This window comes from Saccopteryx leptura, chromosome 13, assembly GCF_036850995.1.
Source record: "Saccopteryx leptura isolate mSacLep1 chromosome 13, mSacLep1_pri_phased_curated, whole genome shotgun sequence".
Lineage (NCBI taxonomy): Eukaryota > Metazoa > Chordata > Mammalia > Chiroptera > Emballonuridae > Saccopteryx > Saccopteryx leptura.
Window position 1 is genome coordinate 5819895 of NC_089515.1, and position 12100 is coordinate 5831994.

At 52.8% G+C, this 12100-nt stretch overlaps 1 protein-coding gene across 1 annotated transcript in view; it reads left to right on the top strand.

Moving 5' to 3' along the window:
- Positions 1-12100, top strand: part of ADAM12 (ADAM metallopeptidase domain 12) — a 302779-nt gene that overhangs the window by 283094 nt on the left and 7585 nt on the right.

A 12100-nucleotide genomic window follows, 5' to 3' on the forward strand; every position in this document is an offset into this window, starting at 1 on the left:
TAATGTCCCTCTTTAGCTCTGGTTCTATACTTTGCTCTGAGATCTGCTTTACTTCATATTAATATATCTAGTTTTCTTTTGATTAGTGTTTGCAATGCATGGCTTTTTTCATCTTTTTGCTTTTCACCTGCCTATGTCATTTTATTTGAAATGAGTTACTCAGAGACAGCATATAGTTGGGTTGGATTTTTCCCCCATTGATTTGAAAGAAAGAGAGGAAGGGAGAAAGAGAGAGAGAGGCATCAACTTGTTGTTCTACTTAGTTGTTTCATTTAGTTGTGCGCTCGTTGATCTCTTCTTGTACGTGCCCTGACGGGGGAGCAAAGCCATGACCTCGGCGCACCAGGATAACACTCTGTCCATTGAGCCCCCACCATCCAGGGCTGGGTTGCATATTTTTTCATCATTCTGCCAGTCACTGTCTTTTAATAAGTTTGTTTAGACCATTTACATTTAATACAATTATTCATGTGTTACCATTTTAATATTATGTTTGTTCCCTCTTATTTTTGTTTCATTGTGCTCCTCTTTCCTGAATTCCTGTGGGCTAGTTGAACCTTGTTTTAGTATTCCATGTTGATGTATCTATAGCATTTTTTTAGTATAGTCTTTATATAGTTTTTTTGTATGGTTGTTGCAGGGCAGTGTTTCTCACCATAGGCATTATAGCCATTTTGGACTGGATAAACTTTTGTTGTATGGGACTGTCCTGTTGTGTCATAGAATGTTTGGTGGCATCTTGGTTTCTATCAAATAGATGGAGTAGCATGTGTAATCATGTCTTCAAACATTGCCAGATATCTTTTAGGGAACAAAATCACCCCTGATTGAAAACAGCTGCTCTAAAGATGACACTATATGTGCGTAATTTTTCACAGTCTACCAGTATCAGTATTTTATCACTTCAAGTAGAATATAAAACCTTGACAACCTTTTTAGGTTCTGCCTTTATGATCTAGATATCTTAAATATTACCATTTTACACACTGAGAACCACTGCAGATGCTGTCATTTTTGCTCCACTGCATCTGCTTATATTTATCCTTCCCACTCTCTCCTCACTCCCGATGTTCCAAGTTTCCTTCTGTTTATCTGTTCTTTCTCCTTTTCATCTGAAAAACTTCCTTTAGCAGTTCTGGTAAGGCAGGTGTGCTGGTGACAAATTCTCTTCATTTCTCTTTATCTGAAATGGTCTTCAATTTCACCTTTATTTCTGAAGGATCTTTTCACTGGACCTAGACTTCTTGGTTGACTGTTGTTCTTCTTCCAACATTTGAAAATGTTGTCCCACTTCCTTCCGGCCTCCAGGGCGATGAGACATCTTCTGCAAGTTCTGCCCACAGTCTCCGTGCCAGGGGAGAGGGGTGGCCTGCGGTTACAAGAGGGAGGGAACACGGGGCTCCGTCACCTCCGGGCTGCGGTGCCTGGTGAGGCGGAACAAGGGTGTGGCTTTTTCTCTGGTGTTCACCTGCAGGCAGCGTCGGGTCAGGTGTGGCCAACATGTCTCTCATTTCCTGGGTCACTTTCCTCCAGGCCTGTTGGCTAGAGATGCCCGGCTTTTCTCGGGCCTTTGTTGGTCTGGCATCACAGGCAGGGCATCTGCAGATTGGCGGCCTCTCCAGAGCCCCCCCCCCCAGGTCAAGAGGTAGAAAAGGCAGAAACGAAAAACAAGAACTCACTCCTGCGTAGTTTCTGGAGTTCTGAGACCCACTTGTCCTAAACGTTCAGAGGCTCTGCCCGCTGCTTGACGGATGTTCCTCCCGACCTCCTTGTTGCGGTTAGCAGGAGAAATAGGGCTGAAATGTGCTTTCTTCCACTCTGTCCTGACCTCGTTTCTTTTTGTATTTCTTTGATTATTGGTCCCCTTGAAATGCTTTTTATATATCTATTACCAATGATTTGCTGGTAAATTGGCTTGTCCAAAAAAAACCCAAAAACAAAAAAATAAAGCACTCCCTGAATTATAGGTGATTTCTCAGCTGTAAAAATTCCCACTGTGCCCAATTTCAAGCTATAAAGTGATGTCGCTGGACAAGGGGTAGAGAAGCGGCTGGTGTGAACGGGGCACCCCCCCCACCCTGGCACACGGCTGCTCCTCACCCCGTTTACTCTGTGGATTGTCTGCGCCCATCCTTGGCCAGTTTTCTCTTCTGTTTGAGAGGTATTATTTCTTCCTGGTTGGTGAGAGTTTATTTTCTTCACAGATTGAGGATATTTACTGTGCCCCAGTAATTTGTTGTCAGCGTGCTCCCTGGCATGTCTGTCTTTTGATTTACTTCGTGATGATTTGTAATATAAAAGGAATTCTGATTGCGAATTCTGTCTCTGTTTATCTTATCTCCTGTGATCACTCGCACTTCTCTTGTGCTGGCAAAGCCCCTCCCGTTCCGTGTCGGCTGAGGCCCACCTGTGATTTCTTCCCTTTGCTGTGTCGGCTGCTGGCAGATCTGCATCCTGCACTTGTTCTTCTCAGCGGTCTTGGATGGGCGTTGGTGGAAGGCGGCGGGCATGTCAAAGCTTTCTGGGCCAGGGACATATTTGGGAATCAGATGAAAGTGATGAATGCTTGGAAAATGCACCCGTACTCAATATGTTACATGTAAGCTCCAGCTAGCCACAGGGCCGTAAGCCCCTTGCCCGTGACTTCCCTTTTCCCAAGGATTTTTATGTTTCCTTCTAAGCAATGTGCACCATGTCCATCTGGGACTGTCCCTGCCCGACCATGTGATCGGAAGGACACTATTTCGATTTGCTGGTGTCTTTTTTCCCCACCAACGGTAAATGCCTACAGAAAGGACTCTCTCAAGATTTCTCTTAAAGCAGACTCTGAAAAATAAATAAGTAAATAAATAAAAAGGCTTCCATTCTGTTTTATAAAACTGAGGAAATGTTACCCTTTGAACATCATCACTGAAAAGCCCACACTTCCTACTCCTGGCTGGTGTCTGTCTGGGGCTCTTCCCAGACATCTGGTGTAGATTAAGCCCGCGTGTTCTCCCTCATCGCACACGGGGACCGGAAATTCATGCTGTGCCGGTGCGGCGGGTGTTGGGTGGTGGCTCTCGTTTGGCGGCACTGACATTTTGTCGTTCGGAGCGCCCGCACTCTGCCCTACACAATGTGACCAACACGCCACTGTCCGTACTCTCCAGGGTGAAGGCCCTACCGTAAGCACGGTGCATCGGGCAAGCTCACGTGTCAGAAGTAAACGGCATGTACGGAAAACATTCCATCTGTCCACCAGAGGGTCTGTTAGACTTTCTGACGAGCAAGGATGGTTGCATGCACCCCCGCCCCCGTCCGCAAGCCTGCCTCCGTGGTGCGACGACCCGTGGAATTCAAACTTCTCAACTCGCTTCAGAGACTTGATCAGGGAAACTGACCCACATTTCCCTTCCATTCTGTCGGCTGTCTTAGGGGGAAATCGGCCGCCGTGTTCGCCTAGCTGTGTGTTGACGGCTACTGGGTTCCCCGGAACCACAGCTGAGTGAAAAAGGCTGAGAGTGCACCTGGGAGGAGGGCAGGAGTGGAAAGAGGCCACAGCAGTGGGGGTGGGGTCGCCTGCTGCTGTGTGCGTCACAGAATGTCTTCTCTGTGGCTGTGTCACCTGCTGTCGAGTCAGCACCAACCGCTGGGGGCCCTGTGCCTGAGTGACATCCGCTGTGTCCTGTCCCCTGTCCTCTCCCGCCCTGCCCAGCTCCTGTGGGCCCCTGCCTATGGCTGTGCTAATGGAGTCACCCCATCTCATCTGGGGTCTTCCTGTTTCCCTGCTGCCTGCCATGTTCCCAGCATCACTGTCTTTCCCAAAGAACCCCGCTTCTCGTGACGGGCCGGACGTAGGACAGCCTCTGTTTTGTCATCTTTGCCTCCAGTGACGCTTCAGGCTCCATGTGTTCCTGGACTTTCTTGTTCATCTTCCTAGTGGTCCAGGGTGTCCCTGGAGCCCTCCTCCAGCACCGAATGGCAAGGGCATCTCTCTTGTGTTTCCTACCAGCCGTCTTCATTGTCCCATGTCCGCATCCATGCACGGCGCATGGGTGGACATAGGTCTCCCCTGATTCTTCCATCACTGCCTTTCCGAGCCTCAGCCTTCTATCCATTTCTGGGCTCCGCTTGAATTGACTGCAGCAAGGTCAGCAAAATCCTGACTGATGTTGGTATCTTGGTTAGAGTTGTCTATTTCTTCAGCGGTCGTACGATTTTTTTGTCTCCCAATACTCAAATGCAGCCCTGCGTTGGCACCGATCTGTCCTTGGCCTCAAATCTGCCCTTCCCTGGGCTGTCTCTGAGGTCCGTGTGGGGAGAGGGACACGTCAGCACCCCTGTAAGCCCCTTCGGAGTCGCCAGGGAAGTTTTCTGCACCTGCTGCTACTGGGTGGGGGGCCCGTCCAACTCTGAAAAGAGAAGACGCAGAAAGACCAGGGAAAGTCACGGGCGGGGCAGCTTGGAGAGACCTTCTGGTGATGGTGAATCTTAAATATTTCATGTTGTCTTTCTCTGGTTACAACCCTTCACCCCAAAAAGTCAGTTATTCTATATAATCATGTTTAAAATGAAAAAGAAAAACACATGACAGGGGAGAAAAAAGGACAGGTGCGCCCCAAGCATGTGTCTTGAGCAGAATCCTGGGAGAAGCAGTGGCGGGCACAGGCTCCCCGCGGCACCGGGCGGGGCGCTGCGGAGGGCAGCTCCAGAGGCACGCTAAATAGGGCAAAAGGACCCCTTCCTGGGCCGCAGGCATCGTCAGTGGAGTCCACTGACTGGGCCTCCCAGAGGGAAGGGGCCCTGGAAGCACTGTGCGAGCCAGAGGGACCAAGGAAGGGTGACGTCTGACACAGAGTGTCGTGTTCTCTGCAGTAGCTGGCTCCTTTGAGACACCCTTCCACCTTCAGTGAAGCAGCTGACCATTGTCATTGAGGGGGCTGCCCACCGGGGCCTTGCATCAGGCCTGAGTGGGCTGTAGAACGAAGGAGGAACCACCAGCACAGGAAGGACAGACTTCCAGAGCGAGGACACCCCCCCCCCGCAATCGGATTTGCGATGCTAAGGGAGGCTCAGGCGGCAGACTGGACAGGGGGGTCCCAGGGCAGTGTGGGGGCGGCGGCCCAGACACACACCCAGAGAGACAGGAGGGGCCGGCACAGAGAGCGTGTTCCTACTGTCACACAACACGGTTCTCTCCAGTCACTAAATGTGAGCTTTAGAGAGAGACCCTCATGAGGCTAGAAAGTACGAGGACACTCGGGTGATGTTCTTAACTGCCCAGCACCAGAGTGTCCAACTTCACTCCTGGGGGGGAGGAGAGAAAGGACAGGGACGAACCCTTTTGGGGTGCTTGTCAGATTTCTAGAACATAAACCACCGAAATCCACTGTGCCGTTTATTCTGAATAATTGGCTTAACTCTTGTAAAGTGTAAGTAAAAAACGTGTTCTCTGTCACATCCACGACAGATTTCTCTGCTCACAGAACACTGTGTCCTCAGAAGGCTGCGCTAGGAAGTCGCAGGTTGAAACACAATCTTCCGCTGGCAAACTGACGGGCGCTGCGATTCCGAGCGGAGGTGGCACCCTCAGTTCCGGGGTGGGGGGCCTCCTAACAGAAAAACCGCAGCAAGCGTCGCTCACTCAGCACGTCCATGTGTGTTTTTAAGGTTTCCCTCATACAGAGTGGTTTGACCTGGACGGGTCGTGGGGTGGTCCGACTTGGCCCCGGGGTGTCTTCATTGCTGAGAGACCCCGGCTTCCTGGAGGAAGTTGTTAGGAAGTGGCTTTTCCTGCGTGCAGTCTTATGGGGGGAGGGGGGCCTAACGCAGAGCCAGCTGGCCCGGGGCGGTTTCCCAGTCAGATTAGCTTCTTGAGCAGAACAATGGGAGACGGGAAAACAGCGGGCGTCTCCTACGGTGACTTCTGCCGAATCTCGGTCCCTTCCGGGGAGGGCAGACGGAGCCGGGAACCTCCCACGCCCTGCTGCTGGCCCACCTGGTCGGCACTGCAAACGTGCCGGAACGCGGCAGCAGCGGGATTCTTTGCTACTTTTATTCTTGTACCCGCATGGTGGGCATATCAGCGTGTGTGTGTGCACCTGTGTGTGCACGCGTGTGTGTGTGTTGGATGTGGGCTTTATTTCCTTGGTATAAGGAGCTTCTGACTGTGTTCTGAATGGTTATAAAATAGCAAACATTTATTGAGTATGTGGCTGGCACCACCAGGCACCTCTAACCCTCTCTAGGAGCCCAGGGGCACATGCGACGGAGGCGGGAGCGGAGCGTGGCGAAGCCAGGTAGCCAGTGCGGCCCCCGGAGGTGGAAGTGGAGGCGGGGGCGGGAAAGCCAGGGCTCAAACCCATGTCCTCAGCCTGAACTCTTGAAATGGGTGACCAGGTGGCTGAGTGGGTGGAAGGCAGGGAGGAAGAACACGCAGTGAAGACAGCTGTGATTGGCGGATCTTAGCCCACTGACTGCTCCGCGACCTTTAACCCATCGCCCCCTTTGCTGCATAGGTGCAGGGTGGCAAGGGGGAGGGGCAGGGTTTCCGTCTGTCACCAGGCTTGCAGTTCTCCCGTCTCCTGCTTGTGATGTGGCCATGCTGCAGTCACCTTGTCCTGATGGGTCTTTCTTGAAGCCAGCTCCTGTTCCGAAGCGCTGGCGTTGCGTTTGGGGCCCCCGCAGTGTCCTACGTGAGGGAAGCTGTGTTTTCTGTGCGGGGGAGATGTTCGGTTCCGTGTTTGACACACGCACGACATTGCTGCTCTCCGGCCTCTCCTCCCTGTCTGTAGAACACGCCACAGGCCACACACCGCACTTTGTAAAATAAGACTGGCCGATCACGTAGTCTCTTCCAGCTAAAGACTGCAGGATAGTCCAGCTCAGCTTAGGTAGCCACAGGGGGGGCGGAGGCCTATTCCAAGAAGGCCCCCATTCCCCTCCCTCCCCGGACCCACACACGAGTGATGACTGATTAGCATGGGCTGTGATTGGCAAACAAAAGCCACTCATCCGTAAATGTTCTGTCAGGATATAAGCGTGAGCGAAACAAATGAATTCAGACCGTGGTTTTAGAACAACCTGGTGGTGGCTGGTTTGCTCTGAGGTGGAGGGGCCCGGATACGTCCAAGTCCTCAGCGGGAGAAGGAACTCGGCATCTGAATGAGAAGCTGGACCTTCCTGCCCTACCTGGGTGGGTGTCTGGGTATTTAAGCCAACACCCATGGAGTCTGGAAATCCAATGAGTTAGGTCCTCGCTCATCAGAAATGCCAATATACAACGAGAAAAGGAAGCCCGTTTGTCAAGAGGGTCTCCTGAGGAAGGGAGAGGAAATACGAGGAAAATGATCTTTAGGGAGCCTTTGTTGCCGCGGGCCAACCACAGCTGCTGACAAAATAAGGGCTGGCTCGGGCCCCTCTGTGCCTGCTCGCTGCTGTCCGGGTTCCCCGCTTTCTCCCTGATGCTCCCCGAGACACCCTCGCCTCGCCCTGCAGGTCTCCTGCTCACCTCCGCCCAGCCAGGGCCAACTGCCCGGTGCTGTCCCCAAAGGCCCCGGCCGAGCTGCTCTTCGCCGGGCACGCCCAAGTGCTGTTCCGTGGATGCAGGAGACGGGTAGGGAATATGCTAAATTGATGCGAATTTTAAATATTAAAAAACAAGCCTTGTCCCAGTACCAGCTATCCCCCCCTCCCCCTAATGGGACCATCAATGTAATGAGTCACAGGTCAGTAAAAACTGGTGTCACGTCCTCCTGTAAACCTCCGACGTGGCCGCCTAGGTCTCGGACTTCTGCTCACCTCTCCCTGCCACCTGCCAGGGCTTCCAGAAACTTGAACTCAGACTCCCTTGGTTTCCAGCCCGTGTAAACTATTCATGTGACACAAACCTGTAGGATGCAAACACCTTCGGAGGGAAGTCGTTCCCACGTTGACGGTCTTCCAAGGGGGGTGTCTGCTTTCCTCTCATCTCTGTGGCCATAAACACGCAACCTGTACACCAGGAAGCAGGTGCCTGGTATATTGCCTGTATACTTTGTAAGAAGGTGACACATGCCTAGAATTAAAAACCACCACCGTCTACTCAGGAGACAATCCCCCTCCCACCTGTCACCAGGCTCCCTTCCCAGAAGCAGCCATGGTCACCAGGCTTTTGTAAAACACCACTCGGAACAGCGACAAGCGTTGGTCCCACCAGTGCCTCCGGGCAGAGTGAGAGACGGTGAGAAATGCGGAGCTTTCCAAACACTCCGCGCGCGGGAGAAGAGGAGAGCGGGAGCCTGTCTGCTCATCGCCACGCTCAGCGGCCATCGGCCTGCTCCCCTCCTGGGGCCCTCCGGTCTGTCGTGTCCGTTCAGACGGCAGCAGCGATGCCTTTTCCTGCTTTGGCTGTTCTGTGTCAGGTCTACGGAGGTCTTCCTCGCTCTCTTCCCTGCCGGGCGGTGTTCCTGTGCAGAGCCAACCTGTCCCTTCCTGGTGGCCGCACGGGTTATTTCCAGTCATTGACTACTTCCAAACGTAGGGCCGTGCCCCGGCGCCTGGAGCCCGTGCGTTAGGGGGGCTGTGCAGTCCTGTCCTGGGAGCTCAGTGCCGTGTGCGTGCAGACGTTGCCTCAAAGCACGAGTCCCCGTTTCTGTTCCCCGCATCTTCATCCACGCGGGGTTCAGGGAGTCTCTTCTCTGTGCCAATACGACCGGCTGAAGCAGGACGGCATCCACGTTCTCCTCCCTGTCCTGTCCGGGGCGGGCGTCTTTGAGCAGGTGCACGGCGGACCCCCTTCTTCCCTTCTCACCGTCTGTCGTTGTCTGTCCCCTTGCATGGAAGGGGGCCTGCCCCCAATGCCACAAACATGCTTCCGTTTCTCATACTTCCATGGCTTTCCACCTCTTCTGACCCATAGGCTATTTATTTTCGTGTGTAAGATGGAGCAGGAGTCCCAGCTCTGTTCCTCTTGAGGACCACGTAAGCCTTCAAAGCACCCACCCAGTCTGTGAGCCTGTCCTGTGGGTTCTGTGTCAGATTTATCGGGCTCCTTCCCATCTCGATTCTCGCCCCTTTTTACTACGGTGAAACGTGGAAGTGTCACGTTAGTCACCCCCCGACAAGTCTGAGGTCCTACCTGCCTCATGGGGCTTTATGATATTTAATGAAAATCTCTTAACATTATTAGAAGATCTGTATTATGTGTAGCTACCTAATCGTGACTTTTTTCCATTTTTCTTATTTAGTATTTTCAGCCATAATCTTCCCTTTCCCCTTTCTCCCTTTTTCCTTAGGTCTGTTTTGTTTCTCACTTCTTAGACCCTTGTATCACTTTTATTCATATACTATTTCATTCAAATTACTATAGTAATTTGAGCATAAAAAGTCTAGGAATTTCCCTCTAATCCCTGCATTCCCTGTGTTCATTGGTTCTAATTTGTTGTGTTTCAATATTTATATTTTTTACATACTCTGTGTTTGCTCTTTTGATTTCCTCTTTGATCCAAAAATTGAAATTACTTTGTTATTAATTTTTAAAATATAGACCCACATTTACACTGCCATTGTTATTTCTGTTTTTCTATGTTCATGCTTATTTAGATTTCAGATAAATAATATATTCTTCTTTAAAAAAAAAAGTTAACAGTACAGATAGTCACTGTGACCACCTCAGCCCCCCTCAGATCTTCAGATACAGTCACTGTCCCAAGGTCGGTGTCGACGTTTTTATAGAAGCTTCCAAATATTTTTACATAAATCTTTCCCCATGAACAATATCTAGCATTTTGTGTTGTTCGATTGACATAAGTGGTGTCGAACGGGACTTGGCTTTGTACAGTGTGCACGCACACTCAGCTATGGTGTCTTGTTTCTGGTGTGTGAAATTTTCTTTGGCCTGTATTTAGATACACTGGTTTGTCTTTTGTTTCTTTACCCACAGTAAGCAAACTTGTTCCAGTAATCCCAAATCTCCGGTCTAGGCCGCTACTGCTGCTCACACATGAGCCCTGGCTTCTCTGTGTGCTTGGTGATTGGCCACCGTGAGCGGCTCCTTGTCCGGGAAAAATCCTCCGGAGTGCGTCTTGGTGTGGACCTCTGAGTTCGTCTTCTTTGGTGCACTGGCTCTGGGGCCTCCTGGGAGGTGCCGGCCAAGGTCAGCTGCCACCTGTGCCCAGCCTGGGGCCACCCGGCATGAGCTACAGAGCCATGTGCAGGCAGCTGCTACTTGAGCTGGGCTTGGAGGTGCCTGGGAGAGGCCACGCTGTGGACCGAGGCAGCTGCCGCTAGGGCTGGGCCTGGGGCCACTCAGCAGAAGGTCGGGGACATGCCACAGCTGGTGCTGCTCGTATGAGGTGTGTGGATCTTTGAGAAATTTGAGAGAAGTCTGATCTGAAGCATGGGCCAAGACGGGCCGCCTGTAGGGGAAAGCCACTGGACACCGCTTAGGTGGGCCCGAAAGTTGGGTGGGGGGCGGGGTCTCAGGGAACCAGCAGGGCGGGGAAAACAGTGTGAACCAGGTTGATGGAGACTTGGATATGGCGCCCACCTGCCAGCTATGCAGGGACAGGGCTCAGCAAAGGAACAATGGCCTCTGCCAGCACTTCTGTCTGGGAGAAAGCTGTCCCTCCAGCCCTCATCCTGATTCCACATGATTCAGTTCCTCCCCGAGCCTCCTGCTTCCTTTCAAGCTGCTGCCCCCACGCTGGAGCCCAGAGGGAGTGAGTCCGGGTCAGTCTGTGTGTGGGCCCTTTAAGAGGAGCTGCCTCAATCCCCACTGCTGTTTACAGCCAGGAGGTGTGGGGGAGTCCTGTGCTGTGGGGGGTGGGATGGGGCGGGGACCCCTGCGCAGGTATCCCTCCCAATTTTTATCTGCCACACGTAGGTGTGGGGCCAGCCTGTTCCGAGTCTCCACCCCTCCGACTCGTCTTGATGAGGCTTCTTCTTTCTATCCTTGGTTATAGGACTTCTGTTCCACTAGGTTTCGGGTGGTTCCGAGTGATGGTGGTTCTGGGGTTTAGCTGTAATTTCCGTGTGGTGGTTGGAGAGGTGAGCACCAGGTTTACCAACTCCGCCATCTTGACCGGAAGCCTCCTCTACCCCTTTAAATGGCTCGGGGTGTTGAGCCTCCCAGGTGTCGTGACTTTAGCCTCAGGTCCTGGGGGTAATTCTGCGTCACAGGGTTATTTTTCTGCCTAGGTCTGCAGGCACCAAGCTCCCCTCCCCACCCCCACCTCCACCCCCCGCCCCTTGCAGTCTCCCGAGATAGGCAGCAATTCCAGCACATTACTGCCTGGGGTACAGTGCTGTGCAGAGCCCAGCATTACGGGGCAGCGGTCAGCAGGGAAAGGGCTCCTACGAGACCACAGGTGTTGACCTCTGGCTCCCAGAGCCCAAGCCCCGGTCATCCTCCTTTGGCCAATGCCAGCAGCTTCAGACTGCCCGGACCTCTCTGGGCCACTACGCTCCCTGCCTTGCCGCTAGCTCCTTGGTGCTGTTAAGAAAAGTTTTAGCGTCGGCCTGGCGTGCAGAAGTCCCGGGTTCGATTCCCGGCCAGGGCACACAGAAGAAACGCCCATCTGCTTCTCCACCCCTCCCCCTCTCCTTCCTCTCTGTCTCTCTCTTCCCCTCCCGCAGCCGAGGCTCCATTGGAGCAAAGATGGCCCGGGCGCTGGGGATGGCTCCTTGGCCTCTGCCCCAGGCACTAGAGTGGCTCTGGTCGCAACAGAGCGACGCCCCGGAGGGGCAGAGCATCGCCCCCTGGTGGGCAGAGCGTCGCCCCCCTGGTGGGCGTGCCGGGTGGATCCAGGTCGGGCGCATGCGGGAGTCTGTCTGACTGTCTCTCCCCGTTTCCAGCTTCAGAAAAATACAAAAAAAAAAAAAAAAAAAAGAAAAGTTTTAAGTGTATTTTAGCCAACAGCTTAAATGGGGTTTTGAGTCCGCCACATGACCAGGAATGGAAGTCCCACCTCCCGGGTCTCTGGCTCCATTCTGTCTGTAGGACTGTGGTTTGTAACATGGGCCTTGTGCTGTCTAGCGGTTGCTCCTGCGGTCCTGTTAGCCTCGGGCCCACACTGAAGGCGTTCACGCCCCTCGGCACCCGCTTGGCTGTCGCTCCACTTTCTCAGCGACGGTGGGC